Source organism: Cuculus canorus, chromosome 4 (assembly GCF_017976375.1).
Source record: "Cuculus canorus isolate bCucCan1 chromosome 4, bCucCan1.pri, whole genome shotgun sequence".
NCBI lineage: Eukaryota > Metazoa > Chordata > Aves > Cuculiformes > Cuculidae > Cuculus > Cuculus canorus.
In genome coordinates this window covers 34641078-34653478 of record NC_071404.1, presented here as the reverse complement: position 1 = coordinate 34653478, position 12401 = coordinate 34641078, and the positions used below count along the sequence as shown (strand labels likewise).

The window sequence follows — 12401 nt, the reverse complement described above, 5'->3', positions numbered from 1 at the left end:
CAAGCAGTCTTTAAGATCCTTACTTCAAGAAAGCTGGGAGGTAGGGGTGGGAAGCAAAGTTCTTTATTTGCTCTGTACTTCTGTTCTTACTTCACTGTCTCCTGAAAATTGTTCTTTGTGAATGAGTTTGTAAGTAGCTTTGCTACAGACCCTTGACAGAGGACAGATTAATGCTTCACTGGAAGCACCAGACACTCTTCACTGCCAAAATGAATGCCCAGTGAAGATACACAGCTCTTAGACAGCTAATGCTCCAATGGAAGGAATGCTCATAACCATTGCGCAGACGTAGAGCGAAACTGAAATGCATGCGTTTTGCAAAACCAGAGGCTGCAGTTCAGCCATGTGGACCAGGCAGGTGTTCTAAGCAGCTGCTATTAAACTCACACCTGATCTTAGATGCTGAGGTAAAAGAAACACTAAGTTGGACCACAGCAGCACCCCTAACTTTTGCAGACGGAGATCTAGGATTAACGTTCAAGGCACTCCTCCTCCTCCACAGTTGCCTTCACTTGGCAGCGGCTGCACAGTAAATGAATGACTGCACTAATGCATAGAAATGGGTCTGCCAGGTTGAATACAGATGCAGTTACCATCGCTACAGTTTCACTAAATACATGATTGCTCTGCTATTTCTTGATAACTCCCTATATTTCTTGATTACACTACAATGATCACCTCAGCTCAGCAATGCTTTGCATTGAGAGAGGCTACTGAAAAGACTTGTGGGAATCTCATTGACATCTGCTCTGTTTTCTCCAAGAGACCCTGATAATTCGTTGTGATCGCTGCTTCTGTTCCTGGTAAATTCTGAAGTGTGGGGTACTGCAGGGAGCCATTCTGTCACCCCTTCTGTTCCACACTTATATGGAGCTATAAAAAGGTTTAGTGAGAAGTCAAGGAAGGTTTCCCCACCCTCAGTTTATTCATGAATACAAGATGTGTGTTTTTACTGTTAGAGGTTTAATTCCATTATTGCTCAGATGTGAGAAAACTTACAGCCATGAAGTAGAAGCTGTAAAATTCAACCAAACATCAACTAAATAAATGTGAGCAAGTGCTTTGTCAATCAAAGCCTAAATGACCAGTAACATACTATTACCTGATTACACATCATTCAAATAGTTAAGTTAATCTTTGTTAATAACCATAATCCGTAACTACCAAGTAGAGACCACCAGAAGTTAGAATATTCTTTCCATGTAAAATTATGGAAAGAAACAGGATGTAAAGGAAAGAAGAGTTTGTTATTTGGGTTTTTAAGCACATACAGAAACTAAAAAAACTTATCGTTACAGGTATTATATAACTACAATTCAATATATTGCCAATTCCTGAGTGTCACATAGGAATATCAGATCAAAGGTATCCAAGCTCAGGGATCACTTCTGAGGTCTTTCTGCTTCCTACTCTGTAGCGATTGAGACTAGACTCCTTTGGAATCCCAGCCTTGCTAGCTACATAGCTAACTGAGTGGCAAACTCCAGAATGCTACTTGCCTGCCTTCTTATACAAGTTTGGAAAGGCTCTTCAAGCATAAGGTGGCATTACCCTCTGATATATTTTCAATCAGTTTATACAGACTCTATTGCTGTTTCAAAACTAGCTGGCAGTTTCCACATAGATTGTGTCTGAAAATACTTTTGACCTATTCTACTTAATATAGTCGGAATATGAAAGAGGGTCAAAGATAATATATTTATTATTAGAATTCCCCCTTCCAACCACCAGCAGTCCCCACAGTTATATTACAGGCATTCTTGGTGCTGAGTACTGTAGGGTAAATTGTGAGTTTGATTTACTTGAACCAAGTAAATGTTTTCCTTCAAGGTAGTCAAGACAACTTTTATAAGATGACAGATATTAACCAGACCGTGTTAATGGACTAATGACTTTTCTTTAACAGATTCTACGTTACCTGTTATTTACTCCATTGTGCCATTTCACAAAAGATTTTATAAAGAGCAGGTTTAAAATTATCTTTTCTGATGCAGTATTTAAATTTTAAAGCTACTTCTAATATGTGCTTTTTATAGTTATTATCCTTCGTAATGAATTTTACCCCAAGGAGCTTTAGTAAGAGAAGCAATTTGCTTACAATAGTGTAGATGCATCAACAGCAGGAGAGGTGCAAGTGTGACCTCGCTGTAAAATGATGTTTTTAATTGTTTTATATATAGACAGCAGTGCCTAGATATTTGGGGAGGACAGGATCTTTCCAGATTTACATAAGAAGGAGTGGAGCTTGTAATAAAAATTGAGAAGGTACTGAAGAAGGTTCCACCATGTTTCAATTTCATTAACATGCAACAACAAGACAACAAAATGGCAGGGAGTCTGTACTAAAGCCCAATTCATCAAGGTATACGGTGAGCACATGCTTAAGCATATGCCTTACGTAGGCCCTGCAGACCTATTTCTATGCTTAATGTTAAGCATAAATACTGTTTGTCCCAGATCACATTGCCTCACCCTGCAAGGAGCTGAATAGTCCATTTCTAATTACAGTGTTTCCAGATGGACAGTTGAAGAACAAAACACAGGCAGACAATTGCCATCATAGTTTCTCTAATTTTAACTTTTAAATTTTGCTTAAAGGATTGTGAAGACATCCTCAAGTTAAGTGCAGTGTCATCATACATGTGTTTCTAATGTACATCCTCCACAATTGTACTGATCAAGTACAATTAACAACAGATGTCTGAATAATTTGTACATGGCCACGAACTTCCACTAAAATGCAATAGATACTGCTGCTGACTATGATGTGACCTAAGTGCATGATCAGAGAAATTTGTACATACAAAAGCTCTGTTTACTGGATCATCTGGGGAGACAAATTCCTAGGAGACATGTCTCAGCTGCAAAGAGCATGAGCTGGTTTAACTGACTGGGGGAAGCTGAGGACATCTGCATTTGCAGATTCTTTCAGAGTTAGGAAGAGGATGAACAGTAACCCTGCTACAGCTGTCAGGAAATTTTGGTTATGCATGAGAGTTTAGTAGAAAACAGGTGATCTCTGAGCAACATGCAAATGCAGCAGAACAGACTTGGAAGTTGAATTCATGATTTTTGCTGTGTTTGCCAAGTTTCAATTAGGAATAAAAACTTGAAGATATTCCAGCTACTTACTGTATTACTAACTAACTTAGGTGGATATCTAACTTACGACATTATCAGACATATAAGCCTACTTCCCCTAGCAAATACAATACTAACATCATTATTCAAGGCACTGGGCAGGTCTTGTGTTGAGAAATCACAGTAAGTCCTAGTTCCCATGAGCAAAGAGTTCAAAGAGCTTCAGTTACAGGAGAATTCATCACAGAAATCTATGATCGATTGTTTTCAATAAACAAATCAAGCAATGTAAGTAAAGCAATAATGTTGGCACAAGATCTGCTCTTAACCATTCATTTGTCTTAAATATAAGTTGCAAATCATAAGGTAGTTTCTGTTCATGACAGTCACTAACATCTAGAGCACTTATCAGGAGTGCTGTGGTCAAATTTAAGAGCCTGAACTTGTCAAGTGTGTGTGAAAAGTGTGGGAGTCTGAAGGCAGGGGAATAAATCTGATGATGCAGGATCTTCTTTCCAGACCTTGGACTCTTCCTAATGTCATTTTTCTGGGAATGCTATAAATGCAAGATTAAGAGAAACTGGTATTATCTCCTTCTTTCCCTCTGTTCCTTCATGAAGCTAAGAAAATTAATAAATATATACCGAGAGAGAAAAGCAGATTACTTGTTTCTAAACTGAAGGTTCCTTACAGCAATCTTTTTTATTGTGTACAGCATCACAGAATTGCTAAGTTGGAAAAGACGTCTGAGATAGAGTCCAACTGTACCTGTCCACTACTAAATCATAATCCTAAGCACTTCATTTACACCTTTTAAATACCTCCAGGGATGGTGACTCAACCACCTCCTTGGGCAGCCTGTTCTAGTGCCTGATAACTTTTGGTGAAGAAGTTTTTCCTAATGTCCAATCTGAACCTCCCCTGGTGCAACTTCAGGCCACTCCCTCTCATCCTATCACCTATCACTTGGAACACAACCGCTCTACAACCTCCTTTCACATAGTTGTAGACAGTGAAAAGGTTTCTCTCAGCCTCCTTTTCTCTAGGTAAACAACCCCAGTTCCCTCAGCTGCTCCTCATAAGACTTGTTGTCCAGCCCCTTCATCAGCCTTGTTGCCCTTCTCTGGACACGCTCCAAGTTCAAACATTTGTTATTTAAATTGGTATCACCTTAGAAGTAAGTCTCTCAAGAAGAAACTTGAAACTTAAGATTTTTCCTATTGTAGCATGATTTTTACTAGACAGGTATTCTTTTGACTAGCTATGTACTGAAAAACAAACTTAAAACCAAACTGATTGCAATTCACATTTCTTACCCTTTTTCTCCAGGCACCTACTACTGTTTTTAATCATATAAAAACGCAAACTTATAGAGTTTAGTGGTGGTTATTTTTGTTCCCACCTTTTGGCTTCCTCCTCTGCTATTGTTTTACAGGAACTAAGTTCAAATTATCCTGTAGGCTAGAAATGATTTAGGATTACTGTACGGGAGCTTGCCACAGAAGTAGATATGCAGTAGATTGGTGTCCACTCACATAATTGTAAAAATATCCACCTTCAAGGCAGAGTATCTAAAATGCATTATACATTGTCTCAGTCCTTCCGAAATTTCCCACCTTGGGTAAACTTAGATGCACAAGTGAGCTCCTGTCAGTTAGCCAGAGCGCATAAGGGAGATGGATGCCCGTGGCACTCACTTCTATATTACTTCACTTTGGTAGCAAGGTAGTTCTGCTCAGGAACAAATGCTCAGGAAGAGATTTCAGCATCTGGAAACCCAAAAGATGCTGTTCATTGTGCCGTGAAGCTAATCTTTAAGACATTCTTTCAAATTATAACTCACATTTTTACTTCCCAGAAGATCCAAACAGTATAGGCATTATGCAACTCTTTCTGTCTTTCTCAAGACATGAACCACAAGTATCATTAGAACTATATCCTTCTTTAAAATACACCATTTGAGGATTAAATTTGCATTGAATAGCCTTCAGTAACTACTCAATACATTAAGAACATAAGCTAGTTTTAGTTTCATGACTGATTTCCAGGACTTTGCAAATAACTGGTCACTCAGGTACCTCAAGTATTATCGAACTTTCCATGTTTATACAGTATGACAAGCAATGCATTCCTGCTCCTTTCTACTAGGTACGTAATATGTCCCAATTTGAGACCAAATATGCTTAATTCTCCACCTAAGTAGAATTCCTTCTAACAGGCATTTCTTTTCATGAGTCAATACCACTCCTAGCAGGATCAGTGGGAATAGTGTTCATTCACTATTCACATGTAAAGAAACATCCTTTTCTGTTTCCTTCCATTGATTTTGTTTTAAATAGAAAAATATGCTTCCCTGAACCCCAGTTATGTAGCATTACACCTAGCTAACAGACCAATGTGTGAGGTGATATGAGACTCCTTAATATATAATCTTAGTAAGTATGCTGAAGCAGCAGATTTGGTTGTTCCGAACTTTTTCGTAACATGCTTCTAAAGACAAAAAGAATACCTATAACTTGAAGTTTAACCAAGAAGATACTCACTGGACTATCTTAATCCTTATTGTTGTCTAAGATAAAAGTTTTATGGGATCACACAAGGAAATTTTCAGTACCCCTACTACTTAAAATTTTCAGTAAATTCTGGTTAAGTGCGGCAGTGGTCTCAATAACATCAAAGGCTTTCAAGTTCCACGAGAAATTCTCATGGAGAAGAGAGACGTTATCAAAGCCAACTAGGCAATATACCCTAGTGTTATCAGATGTAAATCAATTAATACAGGAAGGAAGAAGTAGAAGCTGTGTGTGGATAAATGCACATATGCTATGATCCCAGCCACAAAGCATTCCCCCACTCCTCAAAATTTAATTTACCTTGTTAGACACCAGGCAATCAACAAAAATAACAACTAATCTTCTGCTATATAAAAAGGTGCAGATATGAACTCAAGCTTTTCCCATCATGAAAGCATTCATGTCAAGCTCTGCATGGATTTTCTGATGACTAATACAGTTTCCACTCACAGAACAGCCCTGGTGTGATTCAGTTTCAAAGGGTGTGTCAACATTAGCAAGTAGGAGAGATTTTCTACAGCTGAAGAGTAGGTGTTGAAGCTAGATATCCACAGAGTGGCTTGGCTTCAGATCTGCTCTGGCTTGCAGACCAGGTGCTTCTCAACAGAAAAAGCATGTCATGCACTTCCCTTGAGCCCACCTTCTGTTTCAGAGCTGTCGATGGGTACCCAGGTCTACTCTGTGAACCCACACTGACATGAACCAAAGAGCAATGAAATGGGGAATAATCATAATATTTTAGTTCAGATTAAGGAGCATAGCTAAGAAGCAAAAGCTATAGTAGATTTATTTACTCTTGATCTCAACTGACACAAAGTTTCTTCAGTTCTGCTACTCAAGGAACTACTTGTAGACTTCTGATCTTCATTTCAGACTTTAGTGACAGAAGATCAAATAATTGTTCAATGGCACTGTTTAAATACAAGCCAGTAAGACTCATCAAGAGAAACATCTGCCTTTTGGAAGAGTAAGTTCTTTCAACTGCTGTTAGTGTTAAGACTGCGATAACTTGATGCCTAAATGACTCCACATTTAAAGGCTTCAAAGCAAGCTGAAGCTATAAACTTCTACCTTCCCTCCCTGCTATAAAGCCTGCTTTATACCATGCTGTTTATCTCATTAACTCTTAGCACATTTTGCCATTTCCGAAGAATCTTAGGCATTGCTTTGCATAACTGTGGTCCCATTAGAGACTTAACCGTTTACAGGAAAGAAGATATTTAGCAGCAGCACTATGTGCTCTCAAAACAAAATAAAACTACTTAAGTACAACACATGAAAAACAGAATAATCAGCTTTGCAAGCTTGCATTTGCATGTTTTATTGATACTATATTTTGCCGTTTCCCTGGGGACACAATCACCAATTGGCATTTTAAATAGTTTCCACCCCTTTCTCCATATAATACACATCAAAATAATGCAACTTCTGTTTACAACACTAGTACATGCACTTTGCTGACAGCTGGTTTCATACCTAATGAGGCCAAATATGCCCCACTGCTATATACAACAAAAAAGTTCTTCCTAGTCTAAATAGCCAAAGAAAGAATTAGTTACAATTACAATTAGGAGCACAGTTAAACTTACTTAGAACTGTTAATACTAGCTACCTACACCTGATAACTGAACTTCACAAGTTCTAAAGGTCTGATTAATCCTTAAAGAGTAGATATTTATCTTTCTTTCTCCTTCTCAACTCTTAATTGTCCACCAGCACACTGAAGACTTCTGCTATTAGGCTTGTCCTTTACTGATCCTAGAGCATCAGAAAGAGTATAGCATTAAAACTCACAAAAGTTAAGCATAGTGGTATGGGAATAATTAGAAGAGAAGGCATTCAGTAAGGCTCAGTCTTCACAGAAATATGGGAAGAATACAAATAATTTTTCAAGTGGGAAAAACCCCTACAGTATTTGACAGAAACAACTGGAAAGAAAACAAGCAAGCACACATGAATGATACCACCTGGCAACTAAGGGGCTGATGAATGACTCAAAGTCAAACTACAAAGCAACACAGAACACACTTATGAATATGAAGGAAAAAATATAATAATTCTTTTCTATATGCCTTTCATGCAGTTGCACCTTGAAATTATATTAAATTGTCAAAGTATTTTATTAAAATACATTGTAGAAGTTTCTATTACTGACAGTCAGTTATCTGGCAATTTTAATTCCAAAGGTAGACTGCTCTAGCATTCTTGGTTCTGACCATGAATGGTCACTGAGATAACCTGTAAAACCTGACGACCTTACAAAATTCAGTTTGAAACCAAAATGGAATCTGCCTATACAGCAGGAGAGAGACTATCGGGCCCTTAACTAATGGTTATCAAATCCTGTTGCTGAAAACCACACATGGGAAGAGATCGTATCTTCAGAACTGTCCCATGATCCACAAAGTAAAAAGATCAAGAAAACAGAGGATATTTATGTTTCCATCTGCTGCAAGTTCAGTCTGGGAGGAGGTTTCATAAAATGAGTGCACTATTAAACCTATTAAACTTACAGCCATTCTCATGGCTTCGCATGCCAAGTAAATCTATCCACTTACCTAAAAGAATCGTAAATGGATGTGCTTATTTTTATGAATTCTATTTCCCTGTCATTTTAAGTTTCCAGTGACATTTCAAGGATGGAATTGAACTATTTTTTCAAGCAGTCTTAGATGCTTTGAGGCTTCTTTAAGCCAGGTGCCATATGGTATAGCAGATTATCCTCTATAATAGGGCATTAACAAGTCTTTTCTACACATAGTTCTGCCATTCATTTTCAACAGATCATTTCACCTTTCTGAGTTTAGCTTTCATACAGCTTCCTCCTAGCTTCCTTTGTCACTTTTGGAGAGACTATCTCTGCTCAGCTATTTCCATAGAGATACCAGGATGGGATCCCAGTCTCTGCTAAGATGTAGCAATTCCCCCATGGCAGGAGGCTGCTCTGTACTAATACCAATAAACATTGATTCCTTGTATTTTAGGTGGCACCTTCACTTGTTACTTTTTAATTTTACATTACAAATTCTTGGGAAAGGACATCAATTTTGATCCATCACTGTTTGCTTTATACTCAATGATCTTAAAGGTCTTTTCAACCTAAACGATTCTGGGATTCTGTAATGGGATGCGGGCCCTTGATTAGAAGTCCTTATATACTGCAATAGCATATATAATAAGGCACAGTAAAAATACTATAGAAAACAATGTTAAGTTTGGAGATTTCAACAGATCAGCTAAACCAAGAGAGACTGTATATCTGGAAAACATGAGTTTGAGATATTTGCAGTGGTGGTCAAGACTACAACAAAGAAAACCCATAAATTATAGACAGATTATTTCAAAAATGTTGATGAAATAAATACAAAGGAAATGTCTGAAGCTTAACTATACCAACTCATCCTATTGAACACTGGATAAACAGCAGCTGCTAAAAGAAGACATTAAAGACTTGATAATAAAATCACTGCAAAATTCTACAACCACAGAACTATGCCAAAGTTATTGAAATAAAACTTTATTATAAACCATGTTTTAAACTAGTACTTTCCAAGATTATTCCTATTATATTTCTTTAGATAAAACTTCATCTAACTATTAGCTATACAGTATATGGTTTCTAACACAGAAATTGTTATCCATATAATCATAACTGTCATATTTTAGAATTTCTAAAGATTGTATTTTCTGCCTACAAGTGGCATTCACTTTTCTAAGAGCCAAATCTACATTTATTAGATTTAACTTTAGCAACCAAAGGACTCATTTCCCCCTCTCTCATTTTTCTCCAGGAATTACAGATAATATATTCTTATTGATGGGGTAAAATGCTAATCATTTGGTTAAATAAGTTAACCACTAATCTTGCCATTTCATTACTCCTTGCTTAGTTCATGGTTTTATATGCATCTATCTGAACATATTACTCCAATATTTGATTTTCCAGTGTTGGGATAAAGCATTACCATGTGATACTCACTTTTGTTATTCCTACTGCTCTTAAATTAGAAAGAAATCACTCAATGCTTCAGTTCAGCATTCCAGACAGTGAAGGTCAGAGACAAGATCATCCTTTACCAACACAAGATTGACTCTTCACAGTTCTGACCATATAATAACAATAGATTAAATAAAAAGTTCTATGAGTCACATTCATAATAACCGTAAGAACATTTAAATGGAATTTCCATTCAGCTCAAAGAGGACATAATTGCACTGACCATGCACATTCTGCAAAATCAAAAGACCTGTCTCCAAGGACTATTTCTAAGTCTTTTTTTGAACCTTGCATAACCCTCAGAAACTCCTAGTGAGAAAGTGTGTTGTATATGTACATACATACTCACATGCCTGTGTCTTTCACCTGCAATCTACACATACACCTAAGTTTCATTAAATTATAATTAAATATTTCAAATAGTGCAACATAAAATTTTTGGTGCATTTAAAAAAACCAACCACAATTAACTTGCTTCTGTAGAAACAGAATGACATTCTTCCTGCACGGAACTATGTCATGTTTGACCGTTATCCAGCATGCAGCCTTGAACCTCATTTATAACTATTAGTTTTTCTCAGGATTTGCCTTAAATATTGATTATTGATCATTGTAACAGCTATGCACGTCAACTTGGGTCAGAAAGCCACTGTATCCTCACTGAGGTGATGGACTAAAGATTAAGATTTCAGTAACTCTGAGTACCTGAAAGCACTTTGGATCTAACTGGTCAGAATACTTTGAACATTAAGAGCGCTAATCAAACTCCCCCTTCACTGCTGCTGCGTGCTTAGCACTTTCACAGATCAGAGGTTTGCGCGAGGCATGCAGCCAACATAGAAAAAAGTTTGGTATCATCTGAAAGGCAACTGGGCACCTGTACAGCACTGTGGAGCATGGCTGGGCAGCTCAATACAAGCTGCCTCCCAGCCAGACACAGCCTGGAGCTTCCTGCGCTCTTCCACAATAACGTACAATGCCCACTACCACAGAAATAAGCAGCAGGGGCATAAACCAGGACAAGTATTCAGCCTCCTATTTCATTCCCTTCTGCACCACAAACTGTGTCAGCATATGGAAGAAGGATCCTGAAGAGCCTACAACTGACTCCATTCCTTACTCAAATCTACTCCTAGATCCCCATGAGGAGATCCAGCTTGTGCTCCGGATGAGGCCACAGGTTAGCAGAAACAAGGAGATATAAGACTCCTGAAATGACTGCATCCGCATTGAAGGAACAAACTGCAGCAAAGGTAGCTTTAACTCTGGCATTTCCTTCCTGCAGCTTTCACAACGCTAATCTAAATTTTTCTCCTGGCACCTTTCAGATTTTCTTTCCTTCTGAAAGGAAAGGGAAATACTGGAGTCTCATTATCTGGCTCCACAGGGACACCTGAATCACTTTTCTAGAATCATCAGGCAAATCTCTGCCTTTTTCAGCTGACGAAATTAGGCAGCCACAGGAAGCTTTCAGCTCTCAGCCTCAGATTCCTTCCTGGCCAGTTTTACCTTTGTCTGTTTAACTCACTTAAATCCCAGCTTTCCTGCCACAGCCCTCCAAACTAAACTCTCCGTTCCCTTGTCAGAGGCAATTTGTCACAGTCTACTGCTCTTATACCCTCAGTCTTCCACACAGGCAGTCTTTTCCTCTTCAAAGACTGTTCTATGGTGAGTCTGAAAGAAAGCAAACACCATCACCTTATTTTCAGCTTGCTCTAGCATTCACTGCAGTAGCAATTACATGAATAGTCCACTCATTCCCTATACTATCCCTGGCAATCAGAAACATTCAAGTGCTCAATTCTGATTTTCTGTTCACATGGAATGGATTTTCAGATATTCTGTTTTTGCCAAAACTCTACAGAGCAGTTGCAAACAGATTTTTCAGAGGCATACAGTTTTTGTAATGAGAGGTAAAAGTTGCATTCCTAAAAAAGCAGTGTTAAAGTTTATGATTGTATTCTATCCATGGAGTCCTAACATTGCCAACCCACAGATAACCAGAATTTTTAATGTGAACAAAATGATTACATTGTAGAATGATGACCTCTACCTTTTGAAACAGGATTTTAAACCAGGAAATTATGAATGACTTCATTAATAACACATACTATATCAGTCCACGCCAGTTAGTTTGAGTTTAATAATGCAGTTCTAAATAAAATGCTTGAATATTTTGAAGGTTTAAGACAAGGTTTGTTTCATTAGAATCATGAAAGGCCGCCTGTCTTGCTTTCTAAACCATCTACTGAAATTTCTCCAAGAGTATGTCCTCAGGTGTGCTGATGCCAATAGGAATCGTCAATTGACTGAGAGGGTTTAGTACTGTTCCCATATGATATGTTACTTTGAAGTTATCAGATTAATTTAAATGTACCTGCAGTAGACACAGACCTAATGCTGTCACAATTGCTGTCCAGGGCTCAATGTTCTGCATTGTAAGTGTCACTCAACCAATTTGTGGAATGCTAGCATATGAGATGGTATCTGCTTCACAAAAATGTGTAGATCATTTACGTGCGTTGCAGTAACACTAGCTATACAGCACCAAGTGCATTGTGAATAGCAAAAGAGTATAGATAGCATAAGGAGGCATCATTGAATATTTTCCTTTTTAAACTACCCCTCAGTTTACTTAATATTATTCTTAAAATTATGTCCTCAGCTTAATCTAGTGTATGTAATATCTTAATGTTCTTTTTACAGCACTAGGCTTTTTAATTTTTTTATTTCAGATTGGCAACGGTAAG

The 12401-nt window shown here is 37.8% G+C and overlaps 1 protein-coding gene across 40 annotated transcripts in view; it reads right to left on the bottom strand.

Annotated features, from left to right (window-relative positions):
* The window catches only part of SORBS2 (sorbin and SH3 domain containing 2), a 225219-nt gene that overhangs the window by 86371 nt on the left and 126447 nt on the right, over window positions 1-12401 (bottom strand). For 3 of the 40 annotated variants that reach the window (XM_054064423.1, XM_054064435.1, XM_054064443.1), the window contains exon 3: window positions 11161-11325. The exons of the other annotated variants lie outside the window; for them this stretch is intronic. The gene's annotated coding sequence lies outside the window, so the exon portion shown is untranslated. The remainder of the gene's footprint in view (window positions 1-11160; window positions 11326-12401) is intronic. 40 annotated transcript variants of the gene reach the window in all.